Here is a 26,290-nt window from a genome sequence, read left to right on the forward strand (position 1 = left end):
TTCCAACCCTTCAGGACTTCAAGCTCCTTGGCTATTAGACAGAACTGAGGTGCAGGGTGAAGGAGTGGAGTTTTAAAAGGGAATGTGTGGGTCAAAAACATGGACTAGGTACTCAACAAAGACCACTTACTTTATTGTTTCTGGAATTTCCATCTCCTCAAAGAAATAGGTCAAGAGAAGTTTTCTGTTTAAGCTATCTTTGAGGTTGTGTGTGTGTGTGTGTATGTGTGTGTGTGTTGATGTTGAGTCCTTATTTTCTCTCTCTTTTCCAAACTTCACAAATAAGCAGTGTATCAATGTGTGTGTGTGTGTGTGTGTTTGTGTGTGTGTGTGTGTGTGTAATGTTCTTTCTTGCTAACTCTTTTTCAGGAATTAGTTCTTCGGAAATTCCATACAATGTGTTTTAAGCATATTCGCTCCTCCCCTAACTCTTCCCAGATCCACCCCCTTCCTCGCTCACCTAGCTTCGTGTCCTCCTCTCTTCTCTTCTTTTAAACTGAGCAAGTCCGATCATGCTCCCAGATGTGTGGTCAACCTCCCAGGAGCCACACCCTTAACGAAAACTGACCTCTGCCCCAGCAACTATCAGTTGTGTGTGTTGTGCGTGCATGTAAGTATGTTTACATGCAAGTAGGTCCACATGCACGTGCATGTACACATGTGGGCAAGTAAGAAGCAGGAATTGATATCAAGTGTCTTCCTTAATCTGTCTCCATTATTGAGGCAGGCTATCTTACCGAACCCAGAGTTTACCAATTCAGGATAGTCAAGCTAGCTGGATAGCCCCAGAGATCCTCTATTCCCAGTTCCTAAGTATCAGGTTACCAGTGGCCACCATAGGTGTCTTGTTTTTGCATTGGTTCTGGAGATATGAATTGTGGTCTTCAATCACACACAGCAAGTACTTTTCTTTTTTTTTAAATCCACCAAGTCATCTCCCCATCCCAACATCAGGATATTTGAAATATTTTTATGCTTGATTAACAATGAGGTTCACAAAAACAATGAGCTACATATTCCCCACAAAAAGCTAATTCCTATAAAATACAAATAGATCCTAAGTATATATCATATATATACTTATATATATGTACAATATATATATATTGTAGATAGAACTTATACTGATGCACACACGCACACACACACACACACACACACACACACACACACACACACACACTGGTGCTGGGCTTGTCTCCAGCACCTTGCACTTAAAGAGATCTGGTAGGTATGAGTGCAGCTCAGTGACAGCACTTGCTTAGTACACTATATTTTGCAAAGCTTTAGCTTTCTAGTGCTTCAGACCTGCTAAAAGATTTTTCTTTTCCTTTTTCTTTTTTTTTTAGAGATCAACAATCCAATAGAAAAAAAAGATAAAGAAAAAGTGTAGACAATTCTTGAAATAGAAAACACAAATAATCTTTTTGGTTATGTGTTTGTTTTAGGACAGCTTAGGCTGACTTGGAACTTGCTGTATAGACCAGGCTGGCCTCACAGTTGCAGAGATGCCCCTGCTTCTACTTCCCAAGGGTTGGGATTACAGGTGTGGTAGGTCAGCACAAGTGGCTCAGCTGACTTTCCAACCTGTAAAATAATGCCCACGACCACTCTGAATGATGAACTAAACTGAACTCATACAAAATTGATAATTTTTAATTAATGTTTTCAAGCATGAGTTTGATGACTCATCTTTTTGGACTGGTTCTATGAAAGGAGTTAACCTATGCGTGTGGAAGATGTATCTACACCCGTGAATTCATATGGAAAGATCTTCAGGTAAAGTGACAAAGGCAAAAGAGTGAGTGAAAAGAATACGTGACGTGAGCATGCTTTGTACTCATGAAGCACAGGGGATGGGGCTGTGTAGCTCAATTGGTGCAGTGTTTGCCTAGCATGCAGGGAGCCCTGTGTTCAATCCTAGAACCACACAAACCTAGCAGAGTGACACATGACTGTAATTCCAGCACACAGTAGGTCTAATTTAAAATGCTTTTGGTGAAAGAAGGTCTATTTAAAAACAAAAAGATGGAGTTTGTCACACAGGCAGCTGACACTGACTTCTATAGCATGTACACACTTCTCATCAGATGAGCAATAAAAGATTTTGAGAAGTTAACCATCTCCAAAGGACAATATTCCTGTTACTGCCCACTTTCTACTTGAACGTGCTGAACAAACTGGTCTTAAAAAAAAAAAAAAAGATAACCACTTCATAACATGAAAAACTTTATTCCTGCGATGCCTTCTTTTAAGTTGCTGCAATCTAGACTCGTACTGGGAGAGTAAGTAGTGCTTGCCGATGCCACATCCCACCTGTGCATTGGTTTTGTGACATTTTTCCCAAATGGATATGCTTTCTATAATATACACGCTTATGAAAATGGTCATATTGTTTTTGAAAATAGTAGAGCGGTCCCCGCTCCATCACCTTAGGGAGGGGTGGCTTCAGAATTGTGTGGAAGGAGCTCAAAGGCCATAAACAAACTCTGGAGACTGTGTCAAGGCTTGACTCGTACAAGATTCTCTCTAGAAAAATGCTGGGCTGAGGATGATGCTCAGTGGCACAGCTCCTGGTTGTAATGGGTGATACTGTCAACTTCATAGGCTCAAGAATCACTTAGGAGATAAGGGTCTGTGAGGGATTATCTAGATTAGGTTAAACGAGGGGAGGGGAAGTCCATGATAAATGTGAGTGTTTCCACAAGCTAGGGTCTTGGACTGAATAAAAGGGAAACCATTGGCTGAGCAAAGCATTCATCTCTCTCTGTTTGGAGACTGTTGATGTAATGTGACCAGCTGTCTCACTGTCTTCTTATAAATGTCTCCCTGCCATGATGAACTGTAACCTCTGGAGCTATGAGCCAGAACAAACCCTTGTTTCCTGAAATTGCTTTTGTTGAGCATTTGTTGCAGCAAGGAGACGAAGGTCTACTACAACTAGTATTCATTTGTCTCTCAGGTTCATCACTAACACTGGAAAAAGCTGAGATTGTCTTTGTTAATGTACCAAACTTGCTGATGTCTATGCTAGTTGCTTTTTTTGTTAACACAAGCTATAGCTATCTGGGAAGACAGAATTACGACTGAGAAAATTTCCCCATCAGCTACCTGTGGGCAACTTTGTGGTGGCATTTTCTCAATTAATGATTGGTACAGGAGGGTCCAAAACTTGGGCAGGGTGGTCCTGGGTTATGTGAAAGCAGGCTGAGTGAGCCACAGAAAAGAAGCCAGTGAGCAGCATTCCTCTATGGTCTCTGCTTCAGCTCCTGCCTCTAGGTTTCTGTCTTGAGTTCCTGCCCTGACTTCACTGAATAGTAAGTAGACCACAAGCTGCAAGATGATATAAATTCTCTCTTCCCCAAGTTGCTTTTGCTCATGATGTCTTATCATAGCAATAGAAAGAAAACTAGGACAGTGCCTAAAGTGGATTGTATTTCCCAGAGGTGAGCCCACAGTGGACCCTAACCCTATACACTCTTCTACAGTGTCATGTATTCCTCCTCTCACTGAGAGAATCTATGTTTACTCACAACTGCAATGGCTGAAGTGTGACACCCCCATATTCTTTCATATGATGAAGTCCCAATACTCAATAGCTCATATTACAGCCTTATTTGAAGATAAGGTCTTTAAGATCATTCAACTAAAATGAGTTATGAGAGTCTGTCTTTATTAATAAGGTAAGTGTTTTTATAAAAAAGGAGTGTCTATTCGACTAGATATCTGTCTACTCAGAGAGATGGTCCTGTGAGACACAGTGAGAAAGTGGCCTGAGGAGACACTACACTGAGACCTTCATCTCAGACTTTCAGTCTCCAGAGCTGTAGAAAAAAAAAAAAATTCTGTTTGCTTTAAGTACTTAATCTAGCATACTGTCATCTAGCACCAATAGACAAATCCAATGCTCGTCCCACTTCAAGTTGTCATAACAAAAATACTACAGATGGGGCTGGAGAGATAGCTCAGAGGTTAAGAGCTCTGGCTGTTCTTCCAAAGATCCTGAGTTCAATTCCCAGCAACCTCATGGTGGCTCATAACCATCTATACTGAGATCTGGTGCCCTCTTCTGGTGCCCAGGCACACAGACAGGCAGAACACTGTATAAATAATAAATAAATAGATAGATACATAAAAATACTACAGATGGAGTGGCTTAAATGTTGACATTTATTTCTCATATTTCTTAAGGCTGGAGAGACTAAGATCAGTGAGTCTGGATTCTTGTGAGAGACCTCATTCTGGTCTCTGAAGAATGTCTTCTGACTGTGTATGATATAAGAATGGAGGAGGAGAGGGGGAAGAGGGACAGAGACAGAGAGACAGGGAGAGAGAGAACAGTAGCTGTGGGCACTATCATGCTACAAGAACTTCACCTTTATCTAAACTTAACTCTGCCACCAATGCCCGCCTCCAACTCCCATCACACTGGGAAACAGGTCTTCAGCATGTATATTTAAAGGCCACAAGGATCCAAACTGTAGCCCTTCCCTTTGGCCCCTGCACCTCCAGGAATATCTCGACTAACAGTATAAGACAGGAGTAGTGTTCTGAGACTTCCAAGGCTAGCTCATAAAAATACTGAGCATTTTTTGCTGTTCTCTTGGGGTGACCATCTTGATATCTAGAGCCACAAGGAAGCCAGGTAGCCTATTGAAGAAATCATGTAGTATGGGCATTTCTAGCTAATCATAGACCATTTGATAGAAACCTTCGAATTCATCTCACAGCTAGGCCAACCCCAGTTTTCTAAGCTAAGCAATATATACCATGTAATACAGAAACAAACAGTTTCAACTAAGCCTTGCTCAAGTTGTAGGAAAACACATTATTGCCTTGGCCATGAAGTTTGGGGTGTATGACATAGCATTGCTGTCCCTTCACTGAGTCAGTGTCCTTTACCTGTTGTGTTTCAGCAATTTTTCAGAGAACCTCTCTGGGCTTACTGGAGTCTCCAGGTACTAGGGGACCCAGGGACAGTCTTCAGCCAATAGCTGCTTAGCATAAAACATGAGCTCTTGTATCAAGCTGAACCAACTCTGTGAAAAGCTGGGACTCTAGTCTGCCTCATGCAGTTAGGGTAAAGGTAGAAGTTGGGGTTGGCGGAGTGTATCTTTGTCTAGCTTCTTCTGAGCCCCGTGTTCTTCCAGGTCTCCTTTTCCCACCTGTTCTCAAACCCTGTGCCTGGGCATCTGACATAGAACAGATACAAATGAAAGTTATCAAGAAACACTGGGAGAGAACTATTCACATTTGCCTTTTCTACCTTTTCTGATAGGAGATAAAGTGTTAATATTTTGATATGAGTGAAGTTATTTAATACTTGTAGAACACTGGCGGATTTCCCAGCACACAGTACTTCCTGAGTGCTTGTCAGCTGTTGTTATCAGCCTATTTTATTATATTTTATTTTGTTTATTTTATGTAGCCCAGGCTGACCTTGAACTGTCAGCAATTCTCTTGCTCCACCCTCCTGAGTACTAGGATTTTTAAGCACGTATCACTGCAGGAAGCTAGCCTAAGCTTTTTCTGTCTTGAACAATACCTGTTCACTGAGGAAATACTATGTGCCAGGCAATGTTTTAAGCGTATTTCCTGTGTAATGGAATTCTCACCTCAATCACATCAAGGGTGGACTGTCATTGCAAATGATGCCCCCAACTGTCAGTGAGTCATGATCTGAGGAGTGCAGGCAAGCCACAGGGATGGAAGAGCCAGACACAGGCCTCCAGAGGACTTCACGAGTCACTAAAGTGGGGTGGGGTGCTTACCAAACGCCATGATCCAATCCAGCTCTTATTCTCTCTAGTGTCCTGAGAATCATCCTGCTTACCCATTGCTTGGCAACATTTTTCAGATAGTTGTTTGGGTGGGTTTGTTTGTTTTATCTAGTGGCACCCTTTCTTTTCTCTATTTGCACAAAGCTGTTAAGGACTCACTTTAGCATTTGCCTTTCCAAAAAGATATGCATGCGCAGTGCAGGAACTGTCTCTGACATGAACTCAACGGCTAGCTCTTTGACTCCACTACCCCCACCTCGCCTCTGAGGGAGGAGCAGCTTTGCTAGGCCACAGAGGAGGACATTGCAGCCAGTCCTGAAAAGACCAGATAAGCTAGGGTCAGATGGAAGGGGAGGAGGACCTCTCCCATCAGCGGACTTGGAGAGGGGCAGGGAGGAGATGAGGGAGGGAGGGTAGGATTGGGAGGGAATGAGGGAGGGGACTACAGCTGGGATACAAAGTAAATAAACTGTAACTAGTACAAAAAATTGAAATTTAATTAAAAAATATGTAATCTGGGAAGAAGCAAACAAAAAAAATAGAGAATGTGGGTACATAACGCACAATGTGTTCATAGAGATTTTGTCACTGAAAATTACCAGAGGTTATGAATGATAAAGCTGCTGTTTGACTCTAGCTCATAGCCAGTAAAATCACTGTATGCTTAAAACTTGAAAATGAAATCAAACTGTGCATTGGTACATATAGAATAATCACTTCAGGATTTTATAGTCTAGGAAAACGATAGTATGTTTAATAAATCTAATTTACTAACTATTTCACATGAAACATTAACTATAAAAATGTGTTGTAAATTTTTATGATCTCTCTGCATAAAATTCCACCCTTGTTCCACAATTACACTAAATGTAAATAAAAACTTGAAAATAAATATATTTTAACAATAAAAAAAAAAAAAAGAGATGCGCAGTCCCACATTACCTGCGGAGATGTAGTAACAGCCTGGATATCCACCAGTAGACAAAACGGGTGTCACAGTGTGTGTTCTTGTGTTCAGTGCCCTATTATTCTGTCTTAGGAAAAGAGATCCCACAATATAAGAACACCCGGATGGACCGGGAAGTAACCCTGCCCTAAGTGGGAAAAGTTATGCCCGCATGATATCCGTAAGGTATCCGTAAGGTCGGGTTCATGAAAGCCGTGAAGGGACTCACGGTTGGCGAGGGTTTTCCTGGGGCAGCTATTGAGTATGTGCTGTGTCAGTCGTATAGGTGAGTAGGTTCCAGAGCTATGCAGTTGACACGGTGCCCCTAGGTAATAATGCTTTATTGTGCGCTTAAAATATGTTCTGAGGAGCAGGCAACGGGCAAGATGGTTCTGTGAGTAAAAGTGCTTGCTGCCCATAAGCTTGATGGTCGGAATCCACAGCTAAAGGAGAGAAGAGACTCCATGAAATTGTCCTTTGAATTCTACATGCTTGCTATGGCATGGGTACTTGTAGCCACACAATAATAAATAATGCTAAAAAAAAAATCAAAATATCTTGTTCTACTCTACATGATAAGCACCATGACTAAAAGCAGCTTTGGGGGAAGGGGATTTATTTTGTCTTATGCTTTACAGTGCACCATGGAAAGAAGCCACAGCAGGAACCTGCTGGCGAAAACTGACCTCAGAGGAACACTGCTTCCCGGTTTGTTCTCATGGTTTGTGCGGCCTACCATATATATCCTAAGACCACCTGCCCGGGGGTGGCATCACCCAGAGTGGCCTGAGCCCTCTCACATCCATCGAGAAAAGCCAAGGGACTCCGGTTTGCGTCAAGTTGTCAAAAACTGATCATCATGGATATTAAGAGCTTTTGCCGACAGTAAAAACTTTAAAACAGAAGAAAACTCAAATTCTGTTTTCATGCAGGTTTCCCTGTTTCCGCTGCTCTCAGGGTCTGTGGTGAGGGCCTGCTGTGTTTACTGGTAGCATAAGTCATTTCTGCCACCCCCCAGTTTACCCGCCATCTGCTGGCTCTGACTCTCTTCTCTTGTATTGGGGGCAGTCTGAATTATAAAGTAGCCGAGGTCCAGACCTAGTTTCTGTGGTTGCTGTTTATTGTGTATTGCCTTGTCTTTTCCCTTGTTTATATTTAGCACACGCTGGGTTCGTGGAAGAAACAGCCATAGAACTGGGGGCTGGGAAGACATCACAATGGATAAGGGTGTTTGTTGTGCCAGCACAGAGGACCTACGATAGAATCTCAAGCGTCCATGTGAAATAATGGGGTCTCAGGCAGGTCCGTAACCTCAGTCCTGTGAGGAGAAAGAGGTAGATCTGGGGCTTCCTGGCTATCAGCCATGCTGTAGGCTCAGTGAGAGATAAGGTCCTCCCACCGTCGCCTCTGCACAGCAGGCATGTGTGGGCATGTCTACCTACATGTGCACATATCACATACCTATGACACACATATACGCATGACCCACACCCATTAAAAATGCAGGATGGATTCTAGAACTGTCTACCTTGAGGGCTTGGTTAGGTTTTGTGGCTCTGTTCTTCTTCTGGGGAAAAAGACGGTTCCCCGTCAAAAGGAAAAAGTCCCATGTGAAACCTCCGTGGAATGAGCCGATCTTTTAAATTTTTGAGCTTGCTGCAGGGTCAGCCCTGTGTGTATTGTTGTCGTAATGCTGCCTGTGACCAAATGTCCTTGACTTGACCTTGTGGGAATATGTAAACCATGGGACTCAAGGAGGGATGTCTGTGGGAGGAAGGACCATGTGATGTGCAGCAAATGCCATTTGCTAATTCCCTGGCCACAGAGTGATTTCTGGGAAGTGGCCGGAGGTGACTCCACAAACAGCTTCAGGCCCCTACAAAGACAAAACTTTTTTTTTTTTTTTTTAATGGGGATGGCACGCTGCCAGCAGGGCAGGAAGTGGGAAGCAAGTGACTTTAGGTCCTGTTCTGCTCAGCTTTTTCTTGCTCCATTTTTCAACATGAAGCTGCTTCAGGAGCAGAAGACAAACTAAATGAATACAGATTTGCTGATTTGTGCTGGAACACCAAATTCATATTTGGCTGTAAATAAAAGCTGATTTTAAAAAATGAATTAAGGAAGCTGGCTCTGGTCACCAGCTCTTGGGAGACTCAGAGAGGAGGCACAGCATGAATCTGAGGTTAACGTGAGCATCATAGTGAATTCCAGGCTAGCCTAGACTACAGAGTGAGACCATGTCTCAAACAAACAAACACACAATAATATATCAACCCAAATACATTCAGAAAAGCTGAGAGTGGAGGAGGTAAAAATGATGTAAATGCAGTGTGAAATTCTCAAATAAAACAGAACCCAGCCCATGTAAATAAAAGAAGAAAAGAAAAAAGGAAGGGATAGAAAGGAATAGATGATAGATAGATAGATAGATAGACAGAGACAGGTGAAAGATAGATGGCTAGATGGACAGATAGACAGAAAGACAGACAGATGATACATATATGTGTGGATGAATAGATGGATGGATGGTTGGATGGATGGATGGATGGATGGATGGATGGATGGATGGATAACCAGTTGAACAGATAGATAGTAAACAGATAGATAGACAGACAGAAAGAAGCTAAAAGTGATGGCTCATGCCTGTAATCCAAAAACTTGGGAAGTTGAGGCCAGAGGATTGCTTCAGTTTGCAGCCAGTCCAGGCTGTATGTTTTGTGCCAGACCAACAAACCTTATATAGCAAAAACCTGCATGTAAAACCAAACCAAACTGTAAATATATATATATATATATATATATATATGTAATATATATATATGTAAACTGTAAATATATATATATATACATATATATGTGTGTGTGTGTGAATGTATATATACACATATATGTATATACACACACACATATATATATATATACACATATATGTTTATATACATACACGCATTGAGGAGCTACTGTTCAGAGTATCACATCGATCGCTTTTTCAGCAAGATCTGATCCCCTCCCCAATTTTATATTTGCAAACATACATAACGTATGTTGGTACTTATCCAAAGAAATGTATGTTTGTGTTTTTAAACTCAAAAAATAAAAAGACATTGAAAAGAGTATGAGGTCCAATTCTCCTGGCATAGACCTTAGTTCCAGGGAAAGCCCAGCCTTGCTGACAGTGGAGGATGCTCCTCATGTTCCAGTTGGACCTCAAGGTTGCCGTGTGTGTGTGTGTGTGTGTGTGTGTGTGTGTGTGTGTGTGTGTCTTTAATTCAACAGAGAATAGGGCTCCTCCAGGCTGGGGTCACAGTAGGAACTGGAGAAATTTGGGGCCCCACAGCTGTAGGAAGTGCGCGCTCTCTCTTAATTTTGTTTACTTAAGAAGAGAAGAAGAAGCCCACACGTCTCTTTGAAGCCCGGTGGGACTGCTGGCACTGGGATCCTACAGAGAAAGCCTGTGGGTGGAATGTTGGTCTCACCATTTATTGTCCTTGGATTTAATGCCTGCTTCACACTTGGAATAAAGATTCATTCATTTCTGTGCCAAGAAATACAGAATCCTATTGTTTTCCTGCCCAAATTGTTCCAAGACCTTCTTTTTCTTTCTCTCGTTCCTCTGCCCTGAAGCTGTCAAACTCAGATAAGCATCTCCATTGACCGCAGGATCTGGTCTCCGTAGGACTTTTTTTTTTTTTTTTTTTTTTTTTTTGCCAGTGTGCCTGGGATAGAACACACTCTTGCACAGAGCAGATCTGCTGCCCTCGGTTCAGAAATCTCACCCCTTATTAAACCTTCTGGGTTGCCAAGCCAGATTTACTGTAATTCCCCCACCCTGAGGACAGTTGTGTCACTTTAATAGGCAGGGTGACAGTGAGCCTCTGCTCTGTGCAGCCAGCCGGGTCCTCAGAGGGAGATGAGCGAAGCTGTTCCACATGCTATGACATGTTCCATCCCAGAACACTCCCTGCTTAAGCCTAAGAATAAAGGCTGACTTAATTAAGTTGAACTCAGAAGTGTGAAAAAAATAATAGGCGGAAGGGATTCCAAGTAAGCTGGTTATCTCTTCCGAGTAAAACCATCCCCTCTCCCCCCACCCCCCGGGGAGGGGAAGAGAGCTACAGCCTAAAAAATTCCTTTTGTCTTCCTGACAGATTGTTCTCAGTCGCTTAGAGGATTGGTTTTCAGTCATGGAAAAGGCCATGTTGGCTCTTTGACATTCTCTCTCCCTCATCTCCTGTATGCCCCAGGGGCCTGCCATGGCCACAGAGCCCTTGACTCCAGCTTCACAGGACTTTAGACAAGCATGCCACCCCAGACTGCTCTCCACCAGTTTTCTGACAGGGCAACCTTTCACTTCTTGGACTCTTCAGCCAAACGTCTCCTCTAGGTCTCTTCTAGGAATGTCCTTCAGGTCATTTAGGTTCCATCCTTTCCCTTTGCCTATGTCTTCATTCCTCCTATTTAAACGAAACAGAACGAAATAAAAATCAAAGCAATAAAAAAATAGACTCTTTCCACTTTTCAATACCTCTGTTCTTTCCCTCTCGCTCCCTTCCCTTCCCTCCCTCCCCTTCCCTCCCTTTACCCTCCCCTCCCATCATCTCTCTTCCCTTCCTTTTCTTCTTCCCTTCCCATTTTCTTTTCATTGTTCCATCCTTCTAGTTCCTCACATCCTGCAATACCAAAAAGTACCTACTAATCTCTCAAAGACCCAATCCCTGAATTCCTGCCACTCTGGAAAGAAAAGAAAGCTTTTCCTGAGAAAAACCCTCTCTCCAGGTACAGCTGTCCCAGCACCGAGACCCATGGTAGATTCTTGTGGATTCCACACCCTGTCTTTACCACACTGCTTTGTTTTTTAATGAGTACATATTTAACATGTGTGTACATGTGCATGTATGTGCTTGTGCGTGTGAGTGCATGCCAAAGCATGTGAGTGGCAGTCAGAGGACAGTTAGGGGAGCCAGGTCTCTCTTTCCATCACGTGGGCCCTAGAGATGGAGCTCAGGTTATCAGGCTTGCTGGCAAGCATATTTCCTCCCTGAGGCAACTTGCTGGCCCAGCCCCCACTGCTTATTTTCAGTTCAGCATTCATTAGTGTGAGGACTGAATACAAATTTCTCTAAGTGAAGGAACAGACTCACCATTCTCAGTCTTCCAGATGTAATTTACGAAGCCATCTGGCTTGCCTGGGTTCCCTGTCCTCACTCTCAGCTAGGGATTGAACCCATGGCCTCTTACATGCTAGGCAGGTGCTCTTCAAAGATCACTTAGGTTCATCGTAACCGAGGCCTCAGAGTCTCTCATATGTACAATTACAGAGCACCTACTCTGTGTTGGGTAGTGTAAGAACATTTTGCTCCTTGGCTATGGAAAAGACTCAGGTAAGTGCTGTTGAGAAGGTTCAGTGGGTAAAAACATTTGCTGCCAAGTCTAATGAACTAAGTTTGAACCCCTGAACCCACATGGTAAAAGAGATCTGTCCCCTGAAAATGGGTCTCTGACCCCCACATACATGATGCAGCCTGTATGCTCAATAAAATAAAGAAATGGAAAAAGGTGGTGCTAAATCTTCTTATTGCATTTTACTATTTTAAGCTGAAATAATTTACGATTAAATTTATGGTTCATGCTTTATTTTTTTTACAAGCCCGAACCTCACTCTTGGATAACAGTGAGTGACCTTAGCTAACAGTGGGTCTCCTTAGATCCAACCTGGTAGGATATTGGCCAGGGTGGTAGAGGAAAAGTAGTTGGTGCTGCTAATGGAATATTGGGTCTGTCTGGGCCTGTCCTTCATGTTGTTCCATTTGATGCTTGTACCAATTGCGGAACAGAAGCCTTCTTTAAAAAAAAATTATTTATTTATTCACTTTACATCATGATTGTAGCTTCCTCCTTCCTCTCCTGCTTATCCCTCCCTCCCTCTTCCGTCATCCCTCATCACCTATTCTTCAGATAAAGGGAGTCCCCTCCCCATCCCGGCTCATCAGGTTGAAACAGTAGTGAGCTGCATTCTCCTGTGGCCTGCTGAGGTGGGCCCTGAGGTTTGACTGCCTGGCCTCACTTCCTGTGCATTCTTTGCTTCCTGACTGCAGAGCCACCTCATTCTCCTCACACCAAGCCTTCTCTGCTGTATCCCCTTGAAATGCAAACCAAAACAAGCCCTACCTTGCTTCTTGTCAGACACTTTCTCACAGCAACAATAAGAGCAATGTGGTACTAGATTTGGGGCAAGCAGAAGAATACCAAGGGAGTAGAAAGGATGAAGGAGGAAGGAAAAGAAGAACAGATTTGGAAAGATGAAAGAGAAGGAAGAAGGAAGAGGAAGAAATGAGTCACAGTATCAGGAATGGAGATCACGGGGAAAGAGCTGGCTGGAGCGATCTACGGATCTACCCAGCATTCCCTTCTGCAGGTACGACACAGAGTGCACACAGAGCACAGATTAGCTTCATGGAACTTTTGTGAGAAGCAGGAAATGTACCTCTTTAGGGAGGCTGCTGCACACTGCGTGGTAGAGACGGTATTCTGTACGCAGTGACCCTACTGACCGCTCCATGGACAGCTGCCCTCCTGCTGAGTGCTGGACAAAGAGGAGGGCTTTGCGTTGCCAGTTGCTCTCAACCCAGAGGAGAACCTGACTACTGACAGGTTTTCGCCTGGTCACTGATTGGATTTGGGGTTCTTTGATCAAAACCTCTTTTTCTTTAGCCAAGAGAAGTCTCTGGTCCCCTATGTCTGTTTCCCAATCTTCCCGGGGATTAGTTGAAGGATAGAGAGAAACTGGCCTTGCCTCCCATCACTCTTCCCCGTGGCAGGAAGTACAAAAGGCAGGGCAGTCCAGGCCTCACTAGCTCTTTCCTTTGAGACAGTGGCCAAGAGGACGGGTGGGAGTCGAAGCAGGAAGGGGGACTAATGTTGTTTAAGACTGCTTGGCACAGCGGGTAAAGGCCTCCAGGCCTCTGGAGGAGGGTAGCACAGAAAAGGACAGACAGAGCCAAGCTTCAATCATTTCTCATCAGCGTTTCCATCAGCAAGCCCTGGGCACCGCCTGGTTGGCAGCCTGGGTGCTGGTAGCGTTTGGCTCACGGCCCAATTAGAGAGAGGCTCCAGATTTTGGAGGGGGTGGAGGGAAGCAAGAACAACATGTCCTGTTCACTCAGAGGGTATGGAGGACTCTGCTGCGGCCAAGTATGCAGGTCACCTGGTTTCAGGGTGATACACCCGCCCACATCAGGCCACAGGTGCCAACAGGATGTCAAGTCAGCAGCTGGAAGAGGATCTCTGGGAGATCTGCTGCGGCTTTCCATCCCAGCTTGGGAAACAGCACCCACTCCTGTCGTAGAACGAGGTCCTCCAAGCCTCAAGGCCACTACCGTCACACTTCAGAACAACCGAGATTAATCGCCAAAGCCCCTCAATAGGACAGAGCCTGGTCCTATTCCCGGCCAGAAGGGGGATGTGGACGGTCATGTGACCTTGTGTGGTAACGGAGTCTAGAGAATGTGAGGTTACTCCATTTATTCCGCTGTGGGGCAGACATCGTTGTGCTCCACAGCGGATGTGGACGGTCACGTGACCTCACCTGGGCTTCCCGCCACCGCTTCCTACGCTTCTTTTTCAGCTGTGTGTAATTCTGTCTGAGTTGCTTGGGTGAGACTTTCTAGGGGTGGCTGCACTGGGCTCACCCTCAAATGCTTTGTAATTTAAGCCCAGAAACTCACTGACTTGCTAGGTTGGACTTTTATGGGATTGCTATTTTGATTCATTTTGGGTGCTCTCTCTGGGGTGAGCAGACACTTGTTCCAAAGTCCCCAGGGGGGAAAAAAAAAACCAACAACTCATTTTATAATAGAACAGAGGAGGCCTAGCCTCACCTCAGGTTATGTAGCTAGACACTTAGATATGGGAAGGGGTAAAATGGAAGCCCAAAAGGGGTTCCTTTAGAGGTCACTCTGGCCAGCATGAGTAGCACCAGGCTGTTTTTCCTCTCCCCCCCTCCCTCCCACAGCCCACACCTACCACCTCCTCTTATTCATGTCTTGTCAGAGTCTGTCTAAGTAAGCCTGTTATCCAAGGGTGAAGTGTGCTGGGTTCCCAGGAGCTGGAGTAGTTAGGCAAAGTTTACAAAGGAAGAGAACTCCCACTCAGGCCTTAAGTCTTTGCCACATAATGTCTCAGAATTTGAGGAAATGGACAGAGTGTGTTAGGCACTCTAGGAAACGGCCTTTTTATTTTGTGAATGTTTATTTTATTTAAGTGTGTGTATGCTGTCACGAGGACGGAGACAGGAAGAGGGTGTCATATCCCTGAGCTGGGGTTACAGTTAGGCTGCGCCATGGGTGCTAGGTTCAAAACTCTGGTTCTCACGATTAAGCAGCAAACGATCTTAACCACCGAGCCATCACTCCAGCCTGGAAATGGTGATTTATATATGCTTGGTGGTGGTAAATCGCTGTCCATATCATCTCACCTAAGTGTGTGTGTGTGTGTGTGTGTGCGTGTGAAGGCCGGAAGCTGGTGCTGGGTGCCTTGCTCAATCACTCCCCACCTTATTGTTTTGGGATAAGCTCTCATTGAGCCTGGAGCTCAGCATTTTCACCAGACTTCGTTCACAGCAAGCCCACCAGGACCTTCCGTGTCTGCCGCTGCTGTGACAGACTCTTTACGTGGGATCTGGGGATGCTAACTCAGGTTCCCATGCATGTACAGTAAGCACCTCACTCACTGTGCCACCTTCCCAGCACTCACCAGTCTAGTCTTGGCAGTGACTCAGGTTCATGGGGATGGAAGGCCATGCTAAGCGGCACCAGCTGGTGAACGGGTTGGAATTGAAACCTAGCAATTTTCCTCAGTCTTAGCTGCTGTGTGACAGGTCCCGAAGCCTTAGCACCATTGATGACATGTTAGAGCCATTGAGGCATCATCCTGACCTAAGAGCCCAGGGTGTAGACTTGAACACCTGCCAAAACGAATACGAAGACCTAATCCACCAAAGTCCATAGTTCTGGGAGAGTCCCTAAATGTTCTAATCTTGCTTTTTGGCTTCTGTAGTTCCACTTCTGGCTAACTGTGCTCACTAACAGAGGTGTGTGAATACAGTGCTTAAAATCTCACCCTGAGAAAGGCTCAGGAGTACACTCTGACTCTGAACACCCGGTTTTCATTCGATGGCCAGTTAATAAACATTTTTTATTGGCTTGAACCCCTGTCTGAGAGATTTTTTCTGGAAGCTACTGCATAACATCTATTGTGCATTGTTTCTTATGGTGGCACAGAAAAGAAAGAGTGCTCTGAGAAGAAATGGGGTGTGGAACTGAATTGGCTGAAATTCATTTCCTGTGGATAGATATTCAGTGTTTCTTGGGCATCTATTGGTGTACTTTAAAAAAAAAAAACCTCTATTTACATTTCTTATATCTCTTTCTCCCTACTCTACTCCAATCCTTTTCAACACTCCAGTACTGGGTAGGAGAAAGAAAGGGTTAGAGGGAGAGGGGGCATACGCAGTTCCCTTAGCTGCTTCCTGCTGGTTAGGGTCGTTGGGTTATTTGGAGTCAGTCTAATCCTTGTTTCAGGAGATCCCCAACTTCTTGCCTCACTGCATCAACAGCAACAGCAGCCTCAGGGGAAAGCAGCAGCCTTGTTCTCTCTCAGAGCTCCTCCACACTCTCTGGGCTCTGACATTTATTCTCTCTGCAAAGTCCTCAGATTTAAACTATCTGCTGCTGGCAAAGAGCTCCTCTCAGAGCCCTCAGGAGGCAAACAGTTTGCTGCCTTGGAGTATCTGAATCAGTCCCACATCCCACACCTGGGATTAAAACAAAAACGTGTTTCTAGCACAACAGGCATCTGCCATTACAGCATGCTATAGAAAACGAAGCTGTAACGCTAGACATGGGATCTCTCACTGCAGTTTCATAGTGTATGCCTGAGTGCTCAGTAGGCTAACGAAGTGGCCTGTATGGGTACGCTATTCAGGTCCAATTCCTGTGACAGTAGGAAAGGCTGCTATACCATCATTGTTTGCATGCCCATGGCTTTCGCTAATTTTAATGCTCCTGAGAGTAAGAATTGCTTTTGTTTAGCTAAAATTTCTCCAGTTCCACCATGCTCCATGCCAGCTGTCAAGTGAAGTTAATTAAATTAAATAAAATTTGTTTTCTGCTTTATAATTTTAATAGGATTACAAAGAACTTACACTTGAGAACTCCATTGCATTCTTCTCAAAAGGTTTAACTCTCTCATTTTAAAAAGATGCCCTTTTTATGTGTATATGTGCAGTACCTGTGGAGGCCAGAAGAGGGCATCAAATCCTATAAAGCTGGTGCTACATGTGGTTGTGAATGGGACCCAGAATGTGGTTGGGTGCTGGGAATGGGACCCAGGTCCTCTGTAAGAGCAGCAAGTGCTCTTAGCCACCGAACCATTGCTAGAGCACCCCAAACTCATCTTAATAATCTAAAATAATGATTTAAGTTTATATCCCGAGGCTCCCAACAAAAACCATGGAGGGGCATTTCTTTTGCCACTAGACCCAGAAATAACTAGTTTTACAGTGTTGCATAAATGAGGGACTGCCATCTTTCGAAATGCCCTAAGACTTAGTGTAAAGCTTGCTTTATGCACATTTAGGGACACGCAATTTCTAAGTTCAAAACATACACATCACACCATGATTTGAGGATAAATGAAGAATTCATAAGCCCGAGTGGACAGATTTCCTACTCACTGTATGACCACGGGTGACCTGGCCAATAATCTAAAGCTTTATTCTCATCATTTGTAACGTGGGAGCAGAAAGAGAAGCCACCACTGGTGTTTTCTTGTGAAGTTTAGTGAAGACTGTACATGTCAATTCCCCCGTGAATGTTCCGTGCGTGAATGTTAAGTTGGGAGGTGAAATGAACTAGCAGATGGACCTCAGTTATTTCGATTCAAAGGCTGTTTGTGCCTCCGAGGAAGGAGTGGTTAGCAAAGAGGGGCGGGGGAGAAAGGGTATTTGTTGTGGACTAGCAGCTGAAAGAGCCCTTCAGAAGGTCCCATGAGTCAGTCCCTCAGGTGAGGGTTGGGGAGCCTATGCAGGCATTTTTACACATGGAGGGAACTGCACCCTTCTTACCACAGAGGAGGAAAGACGTCCAGAAATGTCACTTTTTTTTTTACAAAGTGCAGTTTTTCTTGTTTTTTTAGACTCAGTAACCTGTTTTTTAAATATCATGAACACATCTATGTACATATATGAGATATATATACACACACACACACACATATATACACATACATATATACACACACACACACACAGGCACATATATGCATGTTTGGGATTTGAACTCATAATTGCACAGCAAGCTCTCTTACTTACTAGTCCCTCTCCCCAGCCCCTTTCCTTCCTTAAAACAAACAAACAAACAAACAAACAAACACAAACAGGCTTTGCAATGTAGCTTGAACTCGACCAGATCTCTCTTAACTAGCCTAGGCTACTTTTTAAGTTCAGTTACTCCTGCCTCTGCCTCTAGACATCTGGGATTACTGGCTTGTGCCACCACACCCAGTGATACCTAATCATAATAGCATCCCAAGGACAGAAGACATCAGTAACTCCAGTGTATTCCCTAAGTGGTTATGCTAACGGGAGGCCTTGATGTCCTCAGGGACATCAAGTCACAGTAAACAAGTAATGGTGTGTGTTGTTGAGGCTGAAGGATCTGCTGATGGCGACTGCTTTAGGTAGCCACAATTGTTGAAGACAAAAGGACTTAGCATTGGCTCTTCATGCCATGAGGCAAATCAACCAGCAGCTGCAAAGTCATGGGAGATATAGGAGCTACAGCTAGCCAAGGTGATTGAAGACCATTGACAAAGAGTAGCATCCTGCCCCATTGGTGACCTCTGTCTATTGCCTTATTTTTCATTGATTTTCTTCTGTTTCTGGCTGCCTAAATAGATGGGTCTCCACAAATCAGTACAACATTTAACATGTAACCTCATCAGAGGAGTATGAAAAACCTGGACTCTCAAACTGTAGACCTTTGAGCCGGCTGGTTGCGGGGTGACTGAGCTTGGTGAGATGGTTAATTCTATGTGTAACGTGATGTGTCATAGAGTATCTAGATCTTCAGCCGAACATCATTCAAGCTATCTCCAGGAAGGACTTTTGAGTGACATTTCAGTGATGAGACTGACATTTGAACTGGGAGGCTGAGAAAACTCTACTTGGACCTTGACAGAGGCAGACCTCCTCTAATCAGCTGGCCTCGGCAGAACAAGGAGTCCAGCCTTCTCTCAAAGATAAACTCTGCCGTCTAACTGCTAGAGCGGAGAGATCAAGTCTGAAGAGTTGGCTTTCCTTGCCAGGGCTGCAACGACATCGTTATCACTCGAGTTCTCAGGCCTTCTAACTCCAGCTGGAGTGACACAGCACTGTCCTGAGCCTCCAGTATGCTTTCTGTAGACCACGAGACGTCTTAACTTCGCAAGAACACAAGCTGACTTTTTATAACAAATATATGACTTCTCTCTGTGTGTCTCTGTCTCTGTCTCTCTATCTCTCTCTCTCCCTGGTTCTGAGAAACCCTAATGTGCTTGCAAAATTAGACATGCTTTTATGTGGCCAAGTTAGCATGCCTTAGCATTTGTCACTGTAGTCCTCTTTTCCACAATTAATTGCATACACCCTCATCCCTGGCCTGCTGCCTAATTGTGAGCAGATGTGCAAGGGCATCAAGAAAGAGAATTTGAATTCCTTAAAGATAAGCTTATGCCTCCACAAAAGATCCCCATCATTTTATGGGTTTTAGTCTAAAGGTTTTGTTAAAGAATCTTATCCATGACAAACTGCAGATAGTTAGCTGACCAGCACAGGAGTGAGAGTATGTGGGGCCAAGCCTTACCAATGAGGGTCTATAAAATGTGCAAATAAAGCACTGGGCTTGTGGACAGTCTGCTCTGAAGAGTGAAAAATTGATGCTATGTCAGATTAAAGGACGTGTTCCACAAGAAGTTAGATTAATTTACGTGCGATGCTGCTGTAAACTGAAGAAAATGTAAGTTTGGGCGAAGGTTAAAAGGGGACAACGTGACCGCGCCGAGCTGACATAGTCAGAGGCACAGGAGAGTCCTCATGAGACCTTGCAGTCCCTGGAAGTCACATCATCCAGCCAATTGGCTATCTTCCCATGTCAAGTCACATAATAACAACCACCCCCACCCCCCCAACTGCCTTCCAGGTGATTCGAGATTCTGTCAACTTGACCGAACTATCCATCGTACCTACTGATGGCCATTTGTTTTTCGTTTTGTTTTCGCTAAAGATGAATGAATGAACACGGTGTACAAATCTTTGTGAAGACGTATCGTTTTCCTTTCCGTTGGGTAAAAACCTTAAAATAATGAGCAGTCGATCACATGACGGGTATTTATTGACTGTCTTTTTAAAAACTGCCCACACCTCTTCTCATGGGGTTGTTCTGTTTGCCAACGCTATCAGCAATGTTATCAACACTCTACTTGTCCTTGCCAGTACTTAACATTGTTAGTGTAGCAGCTCTGGGCTAAGTAGATGAGCATGCCACACGATCAAGCATCTGTTACACACACACACACACACACACACACACACACACACACACACACACACGGGAGGGGGAACTCCTCAACGTGCAATGTGATTGTGTCTTGAATTATACCCATCAAAATTTGAAAATATTATTAAGTTGGACATGTCTTTAATACAGCCACCAAAGGCCATAGCTGAGCACAGTCTGTCTTAGCCTTACATTAGTCCAAAGCTGGCCAAAGTCATCCGATGTGAACCCCATTTTAGAGGGAAGAACTGACTTTCTCCTGTAATCTATTGGATACTCTACTGGTGAAATGTCTGTGTTGGGTCACAGGAGCCCCACCTCAGGACTGGATCAATCACAAGGTCTTTCACTTTTTGCCCCCTCTCCTCTCTATGCGGTGCACCCATTACAGCGCAGCAAGAGGGACCTCAATAGAGAGGGCTCACTCAGTTGAAGACTTCCAGCCTCAAATGATTCCCCCTGCCCGCGTCTTGTTTTTGTTTTTGAGAATGCGTCTCAAGTAGGCCCCAGTGTAGCCTTGCAATCCTGGACCCCCTGTCTCCATCTCCTAAGTGCTGGGATTGTAGATGTATCTCATCACACCCACCTCTCGGCTTTATAAATTCCAAGGTCTCTGGCATTCCATTACAACACCCTAAGTTGAACTAACATACCAAATCATCATTACTTTTTATATACTTATTCCATAACGGCTCGTCTCTGTTCCGGTTTCCAAGAACAAATTTCTATGCCTTTTGTTGACCAGATCAGAAATAAAGGTCAAATGTTAGATTTCCCTTGTGGCAGCTCATGTCCACTCTTGGTAGCATTTTTTTTTTTTTTGTTTGTCTGCTTAAGCCAGGTTATGTGGTAATAACAATTTCAAATTGCTAATTGATTAGATTGAGTGTGTCTGTTTTTATGGTAAGGTCTTTGATCCACTTGGACTTTAGTTCTGTGCAGGGCGATAAATATGGATCTATTTGCATTTTTCTGTATGTAGGCATCCAGTTAGACCAGCACCATTTGTTGAAGATGCTGTCTTTTATCCATTGTATGTTTTTAGCTTCCATTGTATGGTTTTGCCGGAAATCAAGGGTCTATAGGTGTGGGGGTTTATTGCTATGTCTTCGATTCAATTCCATTGATCAACCTGGCTGTTTTTATGCCAATATCATGGTTTTTTCATTACTATTGCTCTATAGTCCAGCTTGAAATCAGGGATGGCAAAGCCTCCAGAAGTTCTTTTATTGAACAGAATTGTTTTAGCTATCCTGGGTTTTTTGTTTTTTTCATATGAAGTTGAGAATCACTCTTTCCAGGTCTGTAAAGAATTGTGTTGGAATTTTGATGGGAACTGCAATGAATCTATAGCTTGCTTTTGGGAAGGGCCTTTTTCACTATGTTAATCTTACTGATTCATGAGCATGGGAGATGGTTCCATCTTTTGATATCTTCAATTTCTTTCTTCAGAGACTTAAAGTTTTTGTCATACAGGTCTTTCACTTGCTTGGTTAGAGTTACATCAAGGTACTTTATATTTTTTTGTGGCTGTTGTTTCCCTAATTCCTTTCTCATTCCATTTATTGTCTGTATAAAGAAGAGCTACTGAATTTTTTTTTTTCTTAATTTTGTATCCAGCCGCCTTGCTGAAGGTTTTTAATCAGTGGTAGGAGTTCTCTGATAGAATTTTGGGGGCCAAGTATGTATACTATCATATCATCTGCAAATATCAATGCACTGAATAGGTAAGGAACCAAAATAGGTTTATGTCCTTCATGTATAATATATTATAAACAGACAGTCCACCGTATCTGCTGATGGGCTTCCTTCTCCTGTCACAATGCCCACCGAGTGCTGCTGTGTCTTCCTGTAATGACGGACTCATTTTTTTCCCCTGAAGCTGTAAACCCCAATAAACTTTTTCTTCCTTAAGTTGCCTTTGGTCACAGCAGCAAAAAGTAGCTAATAAGAGACATATCTGGAGAAGTTGATGCTCCGAAGAACCTTTGCTGTTTTGGGAAGAGTGTGAAAGACTTTAGATTTCTCTGAGCGGCATGGCTCTATTGAAGGTATCGTAAAGGACATCCTTCATGACCCTAACCTTGGTGCTCCCTTCGTGGAAGTGGTCTTTTGTGATCCCTACCCATTTAAGAAACAGGCAGAGCTGTTCACAGTCACAGAGGGACTCCAAACTGTATGATTTGTGTACTGCGGCAAGAAGGCCCAACTGAATATGGGCAAATGGGTATCATGCCAGTGTGTACTACCGTGTGTTGTCTGGAGGAGAAGCCTGGGGACAGGAGCAAGCCTCTGGAAACTACACCATAATCATCTCCTACAACCCAGAAACCAGGAAGACCCAGGCTGGCTTCGGGGGTCCAAGAAAGCCATTTCCTGAGCCGGCGGAGCTGTGGTCAGTGTGGTGGCTGATGGCGGAAGAAATGAGAAACCTATCTCAAAGGCTGGCAGTGCCTGCTGTAAATACAAAGCAAAGAGAAACTGCTGGCCACATGTCCCGGTGTGGCCATGAATCCCTTGGGACATTCCCTTTGAGGTGGTAACCACCAGCACATTGGCAAACCCTTCACTACCCAAAGGAATGCCCTTGCTGCTGGAAAAATGGGTCTCATTGCTGCCCGCTGGACTGGGTGACATGGATCCAAAACTAGAGCTCAGGAGCTAATAAAGTGTGTCCTTTGGTGCGCGCCCATGTGTGCATGCATGCACACACACACACACACACACACAAGAGCTGTCTAATCTGAAAGCCAGCCTTGCTGAAAGCAATGAAGACTCTGTAGGCCCAGATCATGTGCTCTCAGAAAAGAACAACGTTAGCAACTGGGCTAAAGGTTATTCATGAACTATTTCGAAAAAAAAAATCTAGCTGCCTTCTGCCCATGTCCTGAGAACCTACATGCAGGAAAAAAAAAAATGTAATGGACCAGTTCTTCTGGTTAAAGAAATTCCAAGACTGTATAATGTTGACATGACAGCACAGTTATTTTTTGGTATGTGTATGCAGGTCTACAATTTTAAAGAGGCAAATAGGGCAGAAAGAAATACAAAATGTGCCATTTGGAAAGAGAGAGAGAGAAAAGAAATAAAAGAGCACTAAGAAGTTTAATGTTGTAGCCAAGGCACGTGCTGGAAGAGAGGCTGAAGTTGTTAAGGGGATAGCACCATGAAGGAAAGGCCTCCAGATCTACATGCATTGTGAGAAACGGGAAGGGTGTCCTAAGGGTCCTAGACTCTCACCTAGAATAAGGCATCTTCTGCTCTTAGAAAACAAGTGAATAAAACCAGCGCTGCCAATGTGACCCAAGTGGGCGGCGTCCATCTCCAGCTGGAAGCTGAACTTGCAGGTGTCATCTAGGTAGAGCTAGCTTTAGAGGTAGGCAGGATAAAAGGGTTAAATGGTCATAGTTCTTCCTCTGTGGTTTCAGAGCTCTGCTAAGGCAAGGTGCTGTGTATCTGGGGAATTCATGAAGGCCCTGTAGGACAGAAGGAGCTGGTAGGCCATTGAGTGAACTTGTGAAAGCGAAGCCTGGGTTTTATTAGAGACCCTTAGATGTTTGAGATGCCGGAGCCCTCAGCTATCTTTCTGCATATGGTGAGTAGAACCAGCCTAAGAGACAAATGTCTGTTGCAGACAGCAAGATGGTACAGCCATCTAAGCCTGGGCAGGGAGCGACAGGATTTGGACTTTGTCCTTCTGAGTCCTACATTTCTTCTCTATACTTATAGGTCTCTCTTTTGGAATAGTATTGTATATTTGGGGCCATTATATGTTAGAAGTATGTAATTTGCTTTTCGATTTTACAGAGGGTTGTGATTAAGAGATTGCCAGGAGTCTCGGAAGGGACTTTGGACTTTTAATCAGTGTTGAAGCTGCTAAAAACTATGGGGACTTTTGAAACAGAGCTAGGCGCATTTTGCGTTATGTTATGGCTGTAGGCCCGTGGGGGCCTGAGAGTGGAATGTGATGGTTTGAATGAGAAATGTCCCCCATAGACCCAGGCATTTGAACACTTAGTCTCCAGCTGGTGATGCTGTTTGGAGACGGGGGAATTACGTCAGGCTTTGGGAGTGTAAAGGGTCAGCCACATCCATTTTGCTCCCTCTGCCTGTGTTTGTGGTTGAGCATGTCTTCTCCCAGACTCCTGCTCGTCCATCATGCCGGACACTTGCTGCTATGCCTCTCCTCTATGATGACTTTAGCCTCCCCAAACACACTTCTTCCTTTGGTCATGGTGTTTTTGTTTTTGTTTTAAATCTCAGCAACAGCAAGGGAACTGACACGCAGAGATCGTGTGCTTTCTTCCACACAGCCACAGTTTGTATTTTGTGCTTTAAAATCGAATCCGGATAAAATTAATTTTGATGTATATAGTGAGGGAGGAATGAGCATTCATACCATGTCTGACTGGCAAAGAGGATACTTCATGTGTTGAGATATGGCACGCTGTGAAACTTTGGTTGCAGTGACTACGCTTTTGTGATTTTGAGTTCTGTTCCCCACCTCCCTGAAACGCGCCAGCATCCACTGAACTGCGGGAAATTATTGGCTGTTAGGGAAGAGCCTTAGGAAGAACATTTCTGCCCCGCTTAACTGAATGTCACCGTGTGGGAATATGGAACGAGAACGATTGGATATTTCAGTTTTCTAAATGAATGGGAAATCTGGGTTTCGTGTGAGATCCCATGGCGTTTAAGCATTGGCAACCAGTTCCAAGTTATAAAAACATGGCACTGTCCAAACAAAACACATCTGCAGGCCAGATGAAGCCTGCAGGGTGCCAGCTTGAGGTCTCTGATTTAGACATTTCTTCCTCGTATCCTCTAGGATTCGTTTATGTGCCTCTTCCATGGTCTTCCCTGGTATAAGGAGGTCAGCCCTCATCACTGTGGAGTTCAGCTGACTGCTGCTGGCCTAATTTCCCACCATGGTACAAGGTCGTCAGAGGTAGCAATTACAGAGTTTGTTTGTTTTTAAATCCAGGGGCTTTCAGATCATGTCTTGTACCTAGTAATGTTTAATGTGACTGTGTGTTGAAGAGATAAATGAAGGAGTGATCAAACTGTGCCGTATACAGACTACCCACCAGGAGAGTAAACAGGACAACTCTGGCCCCCAGTTTCCTGCTGGACTACTGGGCTGCCCTCAGACCTCTCCACACCCACACCCGTTAGGTACTGGCAGCTGCACACCATGATGGCACAGGTGGCGTCATCGGCTGCAGTGCAAACCATCACCACTAGATGGAGACCTTTGCTTGAGTTCAGACATCCTGAAATTCTGAGGTCACTCTGAGGCTAGCCAGCTAGAAGACAGGAGTGAAAATCCTTGTCTTAATCTTGGCCACACCTCCTCCAGATGTTTGTCCTCCTGAGAACAAGCACACAAGTGTAAGCCTCAATGCCAGCAAAGGTGCCCGCAGGTGCATCAGGCTCGTTTTGTTCAAGGAGAGCTTTGGGAATGTTCCTGGTCTTATCTGCGTTAGTCTCTAACTCAACAAACTTTCAGTCTTGTTTATTTTACTTTGCACTTTCATGCTAGGCTGGGGAAGAAATGCGTCTTATGAGAAAGGCCTGGCCTCCAGAGTCTTCTGGTTAAAAGTAGGTTTCTTAAGCCAGGCATGGTGGTGCAGGCCTGTAATACCAGGACTCGGGGAAGCAGAGGCAGGCGGATCTCTGAGTTCCAGGCCAGCCTGGTTTACAAAGCAAGTTCCAGGACAGCCAAGGCTATACAGAGGAACCCTGTCTGGAAAAACCAAAACACCAAAAACCAAAAAAGAAAAAAAGAAAGAAAAAATTAGGTTTCTTGTAAACTGGTGCAGGATGAACCTGTCCTGGAGGCAGGGTTTTTTTTTTTTTTTATCTTTTTTTTTATCAGTTTTGAAAAGGAAAACTTTTTTCCTTTTTTTTTAATTTTTTTTCTTTATTAATTACACTTTACTCACTTTGTATCGCCCCCGTGGTTCCCTCCC

The 26,290-nt window shown here is 44.1% G+C and overlaps 1 pseudogene; it reads left to right on the forward strand.

The window, feature by feature from the left end:
- Positions 1-13,075: 13,075 nt before the first annotated feature.
- Positions 13,076-22,952, forward strand: LOC129682312 (60S ribosomal protein L8-like; annotated as a pseudogene).
- The last annotated feature ends 3,338 nt before the right edge of the window (positions 22,953-26,290 follow it).

The sequence above is a fragment of the Psammomys obesus genome, unplaced genomic scaffold (genome assembly GCF_907164565.1).
Source record: "Psammomys obesus unplaced genomic scaffold, mPsaObe1.curated_primary_1811, whole genome shotgun sequence".
NCBI classification, from domain to species: domain Eukaryota; kingdom Metazoa; phylum Chordata; class Mammalia; order Rodentia; family Muridae; genus Psammomys; species Psammomys obesus.